Source organism: Hippocampus zosterae, chromosome 6, assembly GCF_025434085.1.
Source record: "Hippocampus zosterae strain Florida chromosome 6, ASM2543408v3, whole genome shotgun sequence".
Lineage (NCBI taxonomy): Eukaryota > Metazoa > Chordata > Actinopteri > Syngnathiformes > Syngnathidae > Hippocampus > Hippocampus zosterae.
Window position 1 is genome coordinate 5,143,594 of NC_067456.1, and position 12,866 is coordinate 5,156,459.

Consider the following 12,866-nt stretch of genomic DNA (forward strand, 5'->3'; position numbering starts at 1 on the left):
AATCATGACTGACTAGCTAGCCTCTGTAGAAATATTTAGGTTGTGTATGCATAATTCTTTTGAGCACACTGCTGCGGGAACACGTTTAGGTCCTCAGCTGGGGAGTGGCTGCTCAACTAGTAAGAAATTCAGAACAATTCACATATTACCATTGCCATCCATTGGACTCATATGCCCTTGAGAAAACCGAGACCTGCTCTCACCGATGACATCAAACTCACTTGTTCTTTTATAATCTAATAATAACACAAACGGTTTTGATCCAGTGATTCGCCATTATGTCTTCGAATTTATTTTCAAAAAAGAATGCCATGTATTAACCCTTTCATGCACCATGTCAGGGTACATGGCGCATATAATGATACGCTGTCCACTGTAGCAACCGCTGTCTCCAAAAGGGTTGAAGCAAAAACAAAATTAAGTTAATTTTTTTTTTAAATGAGGTTTTTTTTAATGCGAGCAACAAGTCATGAAAAAACAAATAAACCCTAATAATAATAATAACAATAATAATAATAATGATGATAATAATAATAATAATAATAATAATAATAATAATAATGTCAAATGATGACAAGTCAAAGCAAAAAAATGTATATAATAATGATGGCTCATATCCCCCAAAATCTTGCAAGATGGGTTATGGGGCATCACTGTAGCAACACAACAAGGAGGAGCAATCTTGGTGGATTTTTCTAAGAAACATGTTATATGCACTTCAAACTCTAAAATCCCTCATAAGAGTTTTTTTTCATTCACGAGAAAACAATTGCTGGATAGATATGGATGGACATGGAGCTTGGTTGAGCAGCACAAAGATCAGCACAGCTGAAATTCAGCCCAGCACCCTAACACACTCCAGTCTTGTGTCCGTGGATTTGTTCTAACTTTATTGTTTTGGGGATAATTATATTTAACGTGTTGTGTTGTAAAGCACTTATTTTAGGAATACCTTGTTCTAATCACCCATGGGCCTGTGTATATAAACTGCTAAATTGGTTAAGCCCACTGAGTCTGCTCATTTAGCGTGGGTTTGGTCAAAGAGTGTCTGTGTGCTTGCAGATGGGCAGTAAATCATGCTCACTGTAGCGTTAGAGCGCAGTCAAGACGGAACGGGCCACACTTCACTTCAAAAGGGCTTGTCACTAACGTTGATTTTACAATTACCAAACGTCCATTACACGGGTACCTGACAAAGCTACAGTTTAAGACGTTTCAAACGAGCAACACATGTTCCGTTTGTTGCCGTTTGTGTGGTTTCAATAAACGGAGAGTGTGTCAGCATGTCGAGTGCAGGGCGGACAGACGCAAGGCAGACTACAATTGGATCTAAAAATGCATGCTTTGTCTACTTCTGGCAGACTTGCCGCTTCTCCATTGACGTCAATGTCGCTGTGACAAAAAGAGCTTTTGATATAATCTTTGACCATGACAAGAATTAAAGGGCCGTAAATCTGCCCGATTCTGTATTAAGCAACCCTAAAGCTGATTTCAATTGCCAGCTCCCCGGTAGGGAAGGGAGGGGGGGCAAGGAAACAGTGAAGAGAGGAAGGAGAGAAGTGAGTAAAAATCTGACTGGCAGGCAGAGTGGCGCACCAACCCTCAACCCATAGACCCGTTTACTTAGATTAGGGGGCGGATCAAAGACTGGATTTAATCTGGGCCACTGGGCAAGGGTGGGGATTATGGCACAGTGGCACTGTGTGGTACTTTGCCATTGCTAAACACACCTTTGGTGTGTTGGAATATGGAAAGGCTCACACTGAGCCAATTTGTAGCGCACAAAACACCCGTACGTTTTTACAATGATGGATTTTAGCAACGTCAAATCTAAAGACCATTTCATTTTTGTTGAGATTAGCCACTGGCAAGAAAATGAGGAAGATCTTGCAAAAAGGCTTGCAAAAAGGCTAATTGCGCCGCTCACTGCCACTCAACATAACACATCCAAAACATATTCACACGGCCACAAGTGAAAAAAATAAAAAATAAAAATAAATCACCAATTTGTTGTCTTGACCTGAAGTTCGTAAACCTTCCATAATACACCACAAGTTCCATTGCTTATGTAAACTGTATATTGGAATGCTAACAGCATTAGCATGATGCAAATAATGCATTGTTTGATTTTTAATAAACAGCATTTTGAAAAAAAATATATATGTGGCAAGTCGTGGAAATAAATCTCCTGTATAATTTATAATAACAAACTTTGAGGTCTACCAGTGTTCTTAGTTAATAAAATATCTAAAATCTAAAATTATTGTAGGTTTCGTTAAAAGATACTTTCACCTGAGCCACGCAAGGAATTTTCTTTTCTCTTGTCTCACTCAAGACCTCTCCTTGGCGGAGGTGAGCTTCACAAGTCGTTTTGATCACTGAATGAGTTTTTAAAGTGCCTTTGGGGTAAATGTGAGTTCAGCCTTCCCCCAAATCTACCCACGTACCCCTAAGGCAAAGCTCTGAACGTCTTTAAAGGAATAATGGGGAGACGTGCCAGAGAAATGCAGTCGGTTGACTTTTCTTCAGTCCTCCCCAACTTCTCCCACTTCTTCTCATGCTTAATGCTACTTCCCTCATACAACACACATGGAAGAGTTTTTGAGTGATTTTACTCAGAGTCGAACATTGGGGTCTCGCCCGTGGGACAAAGAGCAATATCTGTGGGGTCTGCGCTGCGTTCAAGGACTCAGAGAAAGTGAGCTGGGGGAGCACCGACCAGCTCAAAGGCCAAGTCCATTTATCATAATCGACCGAATGAAAGAACCCACAAAGCTTTGGCTTCCATCTCCGCATCTCTCTACTTCTTGTCCATGTTTTTTTTTCCTTCTTTCATCCTCTTTGTGTCGCCTTTGAGCAAATCCGGTGGGAATATGGTAATCGCAGTTTACTGATGCTGGTTGTACCAGCATGGAGATTGGTCGTTTGGAACTGGGGCCCTCTCATGCTGGGAGCCTTGTGCTTTTTTTTTTCTTCCAATGTTGGGAGATGATTTGTCAGGCCCAGGTGGCAGAAGTCGAGCCCCTGAGGGTGAAAGGCTACGACCCCAGGATTGCTTGTTTGTATGTTTGTATGAGTACGAAGGGTCTGGACCTGAGCGCAAATGAATGGCCAGCGAGGGTTAATTCACAAAGGCTTCATCTGCATACTTCAGGTAGAAACAGTGTTATAGGCGCTGACGTGGGCCTGACGGGCTGAAATGGCGGTGGGGAGCATCGGAGGGGTAAAATTCTGTGTCAGTTTCCGCGAACGTTGAGGAGAGAAGCTCAGACCCCGAACGGGAGTGCTTACGACTCGTCACCGCTTTTCCTGTCTCTGACAGAGTATAATCAATGACGATTAATCCTTCCCAACATAATAAAACAACAAAACGGCAAACAACGACTTTATTTACCCATCTGTGTGCATGTCCGCCGAGCACTTTGGTGTAGGCTGCTGGCTTGCATACGAACAGGGCAGAGGGCATGCACACACAAGAACACGCGCACACACAGTCACAGACACAACTGACACATTGGGCTAGTTCCGAGCCGCGCTTCCTGGCGTTTCTCTCACAGTCTCTCCCTTTGTCATTAAAGAAGGAAACGTGTTCTCGCTCGGTTTGTTTGTTTACTGGTTTCCACGCCTCCTCGGGGAGTTCAGAACAAAAAAAAAAAACAAAATTTGTTCTCAGCTGGCCGCCTGCCTTGTCCCTGAACAATTCTCCTTCCCGACTTCTCCTCCTCTCGCTTTCTCAGCATGGATGAGTAGATTACATATGTTTCCTTTCTGTATGAATTCACTTGTAAATAATGGATTGATTTATTTTATTTGTGCGTGACTCTCGAGGATTTCTTTTTTTTCTTTTTATTTCCCTCCATCAGAGAGTCACAATAGGGGCTTTACTTTGTCACAGTGGGACTGCTGTTAAGGTATGATTGGGTATACATACAATGAAATCATATTGGGGGATGCTGTGTGTGGGTGTGATGAGAGGAGACATGAAATTAGTTGACTCATATATATATATATATATATATATATATATTCATTCATTCATTCACTCATCTTCCGTACCGCTTGATCCTCACTAGGGTCGCGGGGGGTGCTGGAGCCTATCCCAGTTGTCCCCGGGCAGTAGGCGGGGGACACCCTGAATCGGTTGCCAGCCAATCGCAGGGCACACAGAGATGAACAACCATCCACGCTCACAATCACACCTAGGGACAATTCAGTGTGTTCAATCAGCCTGCCATGCATGTTTTTGGAATGTGGGAGGAAACCGGAGCACCCGGAGAAAACCCACGCTGGCCCGGGGAGAACATGCAAACTCCACACAGGGAGGCACTGCATATAATATAAAACAACTCCCAATATGACACACACAGAGGTGGAATGGATAAATTGCGTGTATTTGTTTGCTGCTCGAAGGTCAAGGTCAAAGGTCACGCAGTGCTGAGAGTCTTGCGGCAGCAATGTGGACGTACGTCATTCGGCAGCAGCCAATGCCCAAATCGATGCAGTTATGAAGCCAATCTTCAATGAAAACCACGGTGCCGTTGTTTGGATAGGAAGAAAAGGATAGAGAGGGTTAAGGTTAAGACGGGATGGATGAAGAACAGGGAGTAGGACGGAGCCGCGACCCCCCAACATGCGCATGTTTGTGTATCGGTAACTAGGCACAGAAAGACGGATATAGGACAGCAAGATCCGAAAAGTGGGGGATGGGGGAACTTAATGGAAGATGAATGGCCTCGAAGATAAATGCACACAGGCCAGAGCGGGCCGACCCCCCCAACTCTATTCCGGCCCACTACCATGACATCAAAACAGAAGGGGAAAACATCTCCTCTTTGTGGAAGAACCTAATTTAATTTGTACCTTCCAAAGAGGGGTAAGTATGTTTGAACTGTCTCGCCGAGCCCACGGTGGCCCGATCGGGTTCTCACGGGAAACCGCCGCGCGCAGGATATCAAGCCTGCCGCATCACAACTTCACTTTCCAAACTAATCTAATTTCTTGGGCTCTTCTTTTCTTTCACTGCCCTCCCTCGCTCCATCTGTTCCTGCGCTGCTTGTCTCACGAGGACGTCACTCCCTGCTGTCCATGCTCCGTGTCATTCCGGCTCCCGGTGTTCCCCGGGGATGATCCCTATGACCTTCTCGCTGTCTTACTGGAATTTGACGTCAAAGGTCTTGTAGCTGAGAATGGAGTTTTGTTTAGTAACAAGAATGACCCTTTGACTTTCCCGCTAGTCAGTGACTCACCCGCGCACGTAGACTCCTTCTCATTTGCTCCGCCGCCTTCTCTCCGTTCGGCGGTCTGCTCTCGGCCTCACATCGCTGGATCTTCCTTTCTCTGCCCCCTCGCTCTCGCCTCTGGTCTCCCTCCCCGGCTATCTCATGTATTATTTCAGTCTACAGCGGCTCAGGGTGGAAATGAATAATGGTGGCGAAGCCTCAATGGGCATGCTCATATTCTGTGTAATTACCTCGGGCCGAGGACCGGGGCTCGACTCGGTATCTATAAATCTGTGCCTCTCGCTGGCCCCAGCCGCCTTTTGAAACTCTACCCTGCCGACGCTCGGCGGTGAGACTCTGACCCATGACCTTTCACACCGCCAGGACTGCTGGGAGTGACCTGTGACCCCACGTTGGGCTCTCTCAGAGGCTGCTCGGTCTGACCCCTCTGAGCTTCGTGACCTGCTAAGTCACAGCTGTGCCTGATCTGTCCTTTGGGGCTAGAGGGGAACACGTCAAATGGGGAGTTTTTTTATTATTATTTTTTTAGGGGGTGGCGGGGAGAGTCATGAGCGAGTATGCATGCGTGTTGATTTGTGCGACCGAGAGTGCGATACCTGACGAGATGTCTTTAGCTATCTCTTCACGTGAATTTACAGTAACTCGTTTCGCAAAACTACGTGTGTCTTCATGCCAGGATTACAACATGTAGACAAGGTCAGACAAGCTATCAATCAAGCACACAAAGGTCACGGACTCCCTAATGGTTGTGTGTCTGCATGCAATGCTAATGTCATGTGTTAAATGCAACTATGTTGGGATGATTTATCACAGCGTATCGATCGCGAAGACACATCCAATCCACAATGAAGTTAAAAGTCTGAAATGTCTGATGATATGGAGATTTGATGAGACGCATGAGCACGAGGGGTCACTTTGTGTCTGCTGTTATTATTAATGGCTGCGTTTTGATCCCGACCTCTAAATGTGTTATCCTGTTCCCTACCGCTCTCGGATAACATTATCGGATGTTCTTAGGCTACCTCGGTTGTGTCGTTTCCACTCAAAGGGTGTTTTCACATGAGCGTGACCTGGTGAAATTGGGACTTTTGGTCTCTTTTGCATTGTTGCACATTCCCATTTAAAACAGTCTTGCATAAACAGACATTGAGTGTAACGAATAAACGTACACATTCATGTACAACCATGGAAACGTCTCACTGTTTATGTCCCTCCGTCAGTCTCAACAAGAGGGGAGGGGGCACGCGCTGGACCAAAAGAGGAAGATCCTCTTTTAACTTTTCCACTTTAGTCCTATGGTCTCTGTGCAAAGAGTCTTGACCTTTCGTCCAGCCGTCCTTTTCCTGCATTCATTCCCTCTCTGTGTATGTGCGCTGGGTCCGCTCCCCCTTCGGCCTCCAGATCCCCATGTCGGACCAGAGCGAGGCCTCTGTGACCTGCAGCTGTGTTTACTGTCAACACAGACTAGTGTTAGGACAGCTGGGAGAACAAGAGAAGGCCAGACAGGAGAGCGCATGAACGCACATAGCCAGGGCAGCATATGCTAAACATGTTCATGCATACAAGAGTTAAAAAAAAAAAAAGAAAAAAAAGGACAAACGTCAACATGTGCTCCCAGAATTAATCGCTACAAATAATGATGCGATATGTTATCGAGTGTTATGACTATTCGGAGCCACCCAAAGGTAATCTGCTTATATGGGGCCGGAATGGGGTTGCGTCACGACCACCTTTTTCTTTTGGGAGGGGGGGTGGAGTGCTGTTTTAAAAGAGGTGTTGAAGGCATCAAAGCTCTGGCGGCACACCTTAGGAAGGTCATGCCCTGCTTCATTACACTCTACTCAGCAGAATAAATGTAAGATAACACTTTGTATTTATTTGCACGAGTGCCAGTAGGAATGTGAGAACATCAGTTCATTTGGGACGGCGATCTGTTTGCACGCACCGAAGCAAAAATAAAAAAAGGAGGAAGACAAGCAAATACATAAAGTATGTGGAAGACAAACATAACTACTTCAAAATCAGCAAACGTCATGACAGTGGCATGAAAATGTGCGCATCCACTTATCAAATAGCTATTGTAGTCACATTTGGAATAATAGACTGAAACTCATGCTGTGTTTTGCTCGTCCAAAAAATGTAAAAAAAAAATAACGCAAGTGCATAAAAATCTTGAACTCATTACTCCAATGAAAGTCGATACAATCTGCGGGTATTGACCATATATATTGGCATCCGGTAATTACGATAGGCCCTCTGTGGTATTGTCTTGTCAAGTTGAGTTGACACACCCGAGGAGTAATTTGGAGGAAAAGAACATAATAATAACCCTGTTGTGCGTGTAAACACTCACTGACATATCCGGAATGCTCTCATTCAACCAACATCCCATCTCTTCCTCATACACGTCTGACTTAAGTGTGGGACAGACCGCGATTCACACACTCTGCATCCTGCCTTCCATGACCAGCCAAACACACACGTTGAGCTCGGACCGGGACTTTGATGCGTTCATGGGAGCCTCCAAACCGCATCCATAGTTGTGGTATGGCTCTCCACATGTGTCGTGTCAAGCCTGTGAGAGAGGAAGCTCCACCAGGAGGGGAAGGGGGGGGTGAGGAATTCCCATCTCAAGCATGCCGTATCATCACATCATAAACAACAAGGCCCGTGGCTGTTGAACATTCATTTGATGGTGGAAAAACATATCAGTACTGCACAGAGGCAGCTGACTTAATATGCAAATAGCCCCTTTTTTTTTCTTCAACATTCCCATCCACTTTGCCAAACTGAGACTAAAAATTCAAAAAAACCACACACATACAGGTATATATACAGTATATATATTTATTTATGTTTAAATATATATTATTTATATAATATATATATATATATATTTAAATAATATATATTTAAACATAAATAAATATATATATATATACAATACAATACAATACATGCTGATATAAATAAAATATACATTTTTGTGATAAAAATGGTTCAAAAGGGGGAGGAAAAAAAAAAGGTTTATATGTCGACAAAATATCTCCGCATCCTCAAAAGGAAAGGAAATGATTCACTCCCAAAATATAAAAGCTGCCGTCGGGTCAGAACCTCCCCATGTCCCACTTTGAAATATTGTTTCCACAAATCTAGACTATTATTTTTACTCATTATTGAGTAATTGAGGGGTCACCGACCTTTTTAAAACTGAGAGCTACTTCATAGGTACGGATTGATGCGAAGGGCTAATAATTCTGAAATAACACATTTTGCTCAATTGACCTTTAATCATGTTATTATTTTAAGAATGATAACCATGAATGTGAAGACACTACTCACCGTTCAGTTTTTACACTCACTTCTACAGTATTCCTTAAACGGTCATAATTAGAGCCCCATATAAGAAATAGCTACCAAAGTCTGTTTCTCATTGTTTTTCAACTCCATGTCTATGTTGCATTGCTTTGGGGAAACACCATTCAGCAGGATGGAGCTCTTTAAAAAGGTATTGACACTTCCTCATTGCTATTGACGCAACTTATCAGGCGCCAGGGAGAGCCATCCTGAGAGAATATTGACATCCTGTTTGTCATGCCATTGATGCACACCGCTGACATGTCCACACTGTCTCTCATTGTTCACCGCATACACGTATAAAGAGCCGCGCAGCCACAGATAAGTCAGCCCACATGCCTCTCCGTCACCTGTGAAGGAGAGCTCCCGTGCTCTCCTTCAGTCTGTCTCAATGCATACTCAGTCACTTTCACTATGGTATGGTTTCCATGGAAACAGAGCTTGTATGCGTGTGCCAGTGTATGTATGTGTATTGGGAATACTGTAACGAGTGTGAGTTATTATTTATTTTTTTTAAGGCTACAATTTATCTCACACTTGCGCTCTTGTTTCTGTCTCTTGCTCTCTGGCCCTCCATCACTGAAAGTCAACCAGTGTGCGAAGCAATCAATATCATTAATCAACACAACTCAACAGCACTCAGCTCTGTAGGGAGAGATGAAGAGGCACGGGGGAATGTCAACATGCCGGCCCGGAGTCGTCCCAAGCAATGATACATATCACACATCACAGGGATGAGGGCAGAGACAAAGAACGGGAGACGGAGCGGGCCTGGCGAGGTAGATTGAGCGAGACAGATCGTGGCGGGATAGAAGGATGCATTGTGGGAACCGGTGGAAGGGAGCAAACAAGCCAGCGGCAGAACCAAATAAATAAATAATAAAATAACTCGAGCTGGAGAGATATAGGAGTTATTACTTGGTTGTCACCTACAGTATAAAATCCCATATGACATCAGAAGTGGAGTAGTGACGCTCATTTGTCTGACTCACTGTGAGATAGCGGTATAGTCGATATGCAGTGTGCAGTCCCTATTACACCATCTACTGGAGATGCAACCACACATACCTTGGCATTAATGCACACCGAGTGACCATCATCACCAGATGTCGTTCATAGACATTCATAGGATATCATAATATGAAGTTTTTTTGTTTTTTTTTAAGGATTTGTTGGAGGCGTCTGTATCACCAATTGAGCACACATTGTGAATGTCGTGTTTCACTCATACTGATCATTTCGCACTCAGCCGCGGTGTGAAAGTGTGCATGAGTGGCTGTGTGTAGTCTGTAGAGTCTGTGTAGATTGTAGTCTGCCTTTCGCCTGACCTCGGCTGGCTCCAGCCCACGTGACCCTGATCAGGATAAGCGGGATAGATAACGAATGGCTGCATGGATGAACGTTGTGTATCGTGACACATATTAACTTGGATGACACATTTTGTATGTATCGCAGAACCTGACTTTTAAAATGACGTCTACTCCACGTCTATTCCAATCTAGCAAGATGAGACGTAGGAAATCTTGCAGACATACAAAAACAAGTATTTAAAAAATATATATATTCTTGGAGCAAATACAGACACTGAGTTGTTGCCCTAAATTGCTTGTTGTGTCAGGAAAACATTCATGTAAATGTCACCCAACATTTAGGAAATGTGATTTCTTGGCTTTTTGGCTTACTCTTGCAAAAGAAAAAAACAACAACAACACACTGGAAGGATTAACGGATTATCAAGTGTCTTGCCGTAGTCGCTGTAGCGCTGAAGCACACTCCTTTGACACATCTCACTACCACTTCTTGACATAACAGCACTTGGCAAAAAGGTGACATAATAGCGCAAATTAGGGGGAGTAGAAAAGAAACTGGGAACAAGCTAAACTGCCGTAACCAAACATCACATACTTTTTGAAGTACTGTGAGAGGGTTTTTGGAAGGCAAGAAATAAATGCATCAAACAGCGACAGTTAAAAAAAAAAGGAGCACATCTCATGATGTTCTGACATGCGGATGAATGAGGTGACGGGAGATTAAAAATAGGCCAGTCCAAAATCAAGGCAATAGCACTGATTACATTGTTTGTGGTTTTCAAACATTCATGACATTGGAACCTTGTTTTAAAAAGTTTGCATGAACAGGGTCCAGGAAGGCACTGCCATATATAGACACTGCCAAATTGTCATGTTTTTTATTTGGTTTGAGTTGACAACTGTGTCCTTCAGACCACCTCCAGAGGCAAATCCCATTTCAGCCCCTCCCTATTCAAGGTGGAGAGTTCTGCTGCTCCACTCTACTTTTCTGCCCATGCAAACTAAGGCAAAAAAAAAAAAAAAAGGGCCATGTCGATGACAGCGTTAGTGTTCCCAGGTTGTAGGTTTTCGCAAGCATGTCAACAGTGCTTTCAGCAGCGGGACATGCAGATCAACGTGGTCACTTAGCTCCACTTAACCAATCTGAAGAAATGTCGATTTTTGATTCTTCACTTGAGTAATGTCATCCAAACATATTTCAGAATGCTTACATCAATTATTTCATGAATTTAAAACTTATCATTTGGGGGGGGGGGGAATCCTTGTATGCAGCCATTGGGAGTGATGTGGTTTGATAAAAATGGGGTTAGGTTTAGGGATTTGGGGTTAAATTAAGGTTCGATTCCAGCTCCGACCTTCCTGTGTGAAGTTTGTAGGTACTCCGGTTTCCTCCCACATTTCAAAAACGTGTGGCAAGTTAATGGAACACTCGAAATTATACCGAGGTGTGATTGTGAGCAGGAATGGTTGTTTGTCTTTGTGTGCTCTGCAATTGGCTGGAAAGCAGTTCAGGGTGTGCCCCGCCTACTGACCGAAGACAGCTGGGATAGACTCCAGCACGCCCCTTGTCTCTTGTGAGGATTTGTGAATCAGAAATTGGATGGATGGATGGTTAGGGGTTACGGTTAGTGGTTAGCATTAGAGGGTTAGGGGTTAGTGTTAGGGTTGGGGCTAGATATTAGGGTTTAGGTTCAGGTTCGGGTTAGGAGATGGGTTGGGGTTTGGGTTTAAGGTTAGAGTTGGGGTTCGGAGTGAGGGTTATGATTAGTATTGGATTAGGGTTCTTGGGATTGCTCCTCGATGCTCCGTCAGCCTTGACAGAGGTCTGATTGAGCTTTCATCATTATGCTGGTTCATAATCAACTTTGACCGGGGAGCCAAAAGTTCACATCTGCACGATTGGACTACACCTGCTACGCATTCTCACAGGGAGAATACAGCGCTCCCGGTCAGGTTTAGAGAACTGTTTGTTTACTTCCACTAAAGTGGCCAAGACCGCTTTGCCGAATTAATATGCAGCATCAACACGGGGAGGGAGAGGCGGGGAGTCGGAGCAGGAGAAAAAGGGAGAGATGGAAGTACGGAGACAGACCTTCTCTGCGCTGCCGCTCCGCGAGGAGGCAGATTATTTTAAGACTGATTGAGACGCCAACGTCAGACGGATTGGGAGCGTGAAGGCAATCAGCAAAAAGATAAGGTGCTGTTACCTGAAGACGCAGCACTGTGCCGGCTGTTTGGGTAGTCCTCCCTGCACGGTCTGATAACAGCTTACTTTTAATGACCAGTGAAAGCTGGCAGGAGATGGACACTAAACAGATCAACCTCTCCTCCCCTCCGGCTGCGCCTGGCTCTGCTCAACAGATCTACCCCCCACTCCCTTTCTCATTCCTTCCATCCATTTCTCTTCTCGTATATCTCTACATCCTACCATCCAGCTATCCTTGAAGCAATGCTAAAAGCAAGGCTGCCAACATCCGCTCCAGCCAAGTGCCATAACACATGTAAATACATTCAAAAAGGCAGCGCGCACTATCAGAATTCATTCAGTCACCGGGAAATAATTTTCACATATTTTCCTCAGGGATGCTTGCTTTGCAACCATTAGGCGTACATTCAAAGTCATAAAACAACACTCGCGCGCATGCTTAGCACGCTCACAAAAGCATTCTCCTAAACCTCTTCGCGTTAAAAAGGTAGGTACTTTTTGAGTTGGCCTCGTCTCGGGGGGATTACAATTACACAGGGATTCTCCTGCAGGGGAGAAATGTGTTGCTTTCAGATACAGGGATCCATTTGCCTCTCATGTAATTACTGTATGGGAGCTCTTGGTGCCCTCGTTGGCCAAAGATTAATGCGGCTCTCGCCCAACGCTTGCCCTCACCTTTAGCTTCCTTCCCCTCACCTTAAACCATACGAAACGCTCCTGCGAATTTTCTTCCACTGGCTTGCCGAGCTCCAA

The 12,866-nt window shown here is 44.4% G+C and overlaps 1 long non-coding RNA gene across 3 annotated transcripts in view; it reads right to left on the reverse strand.

Moving 5' to 3' along the window:
* The window catches only part of LOC127601833 (uncharacterized), a 108,415-nt gene extending 96,117 nt beyond the window's left edge, over positions 1 to 12,298 (reverse strand). The window contains exon 1 of one of the 3 annotated variants that reach the window (XR_007962650.1): positions 12,115 to 12,298. This is a non-coding gene — a long non-coding RNA (uncharacterized LOC127601833). The remainder of the gene's footprint in view (positions 1 to 12,114) is intronic. The other 2 variants (XR_007962648.1, XR_007962649.1) reach the window with 2 other exon arrangements.
* Positions 12,299 to 12,866: the final 568 nt, after the last annotated feature.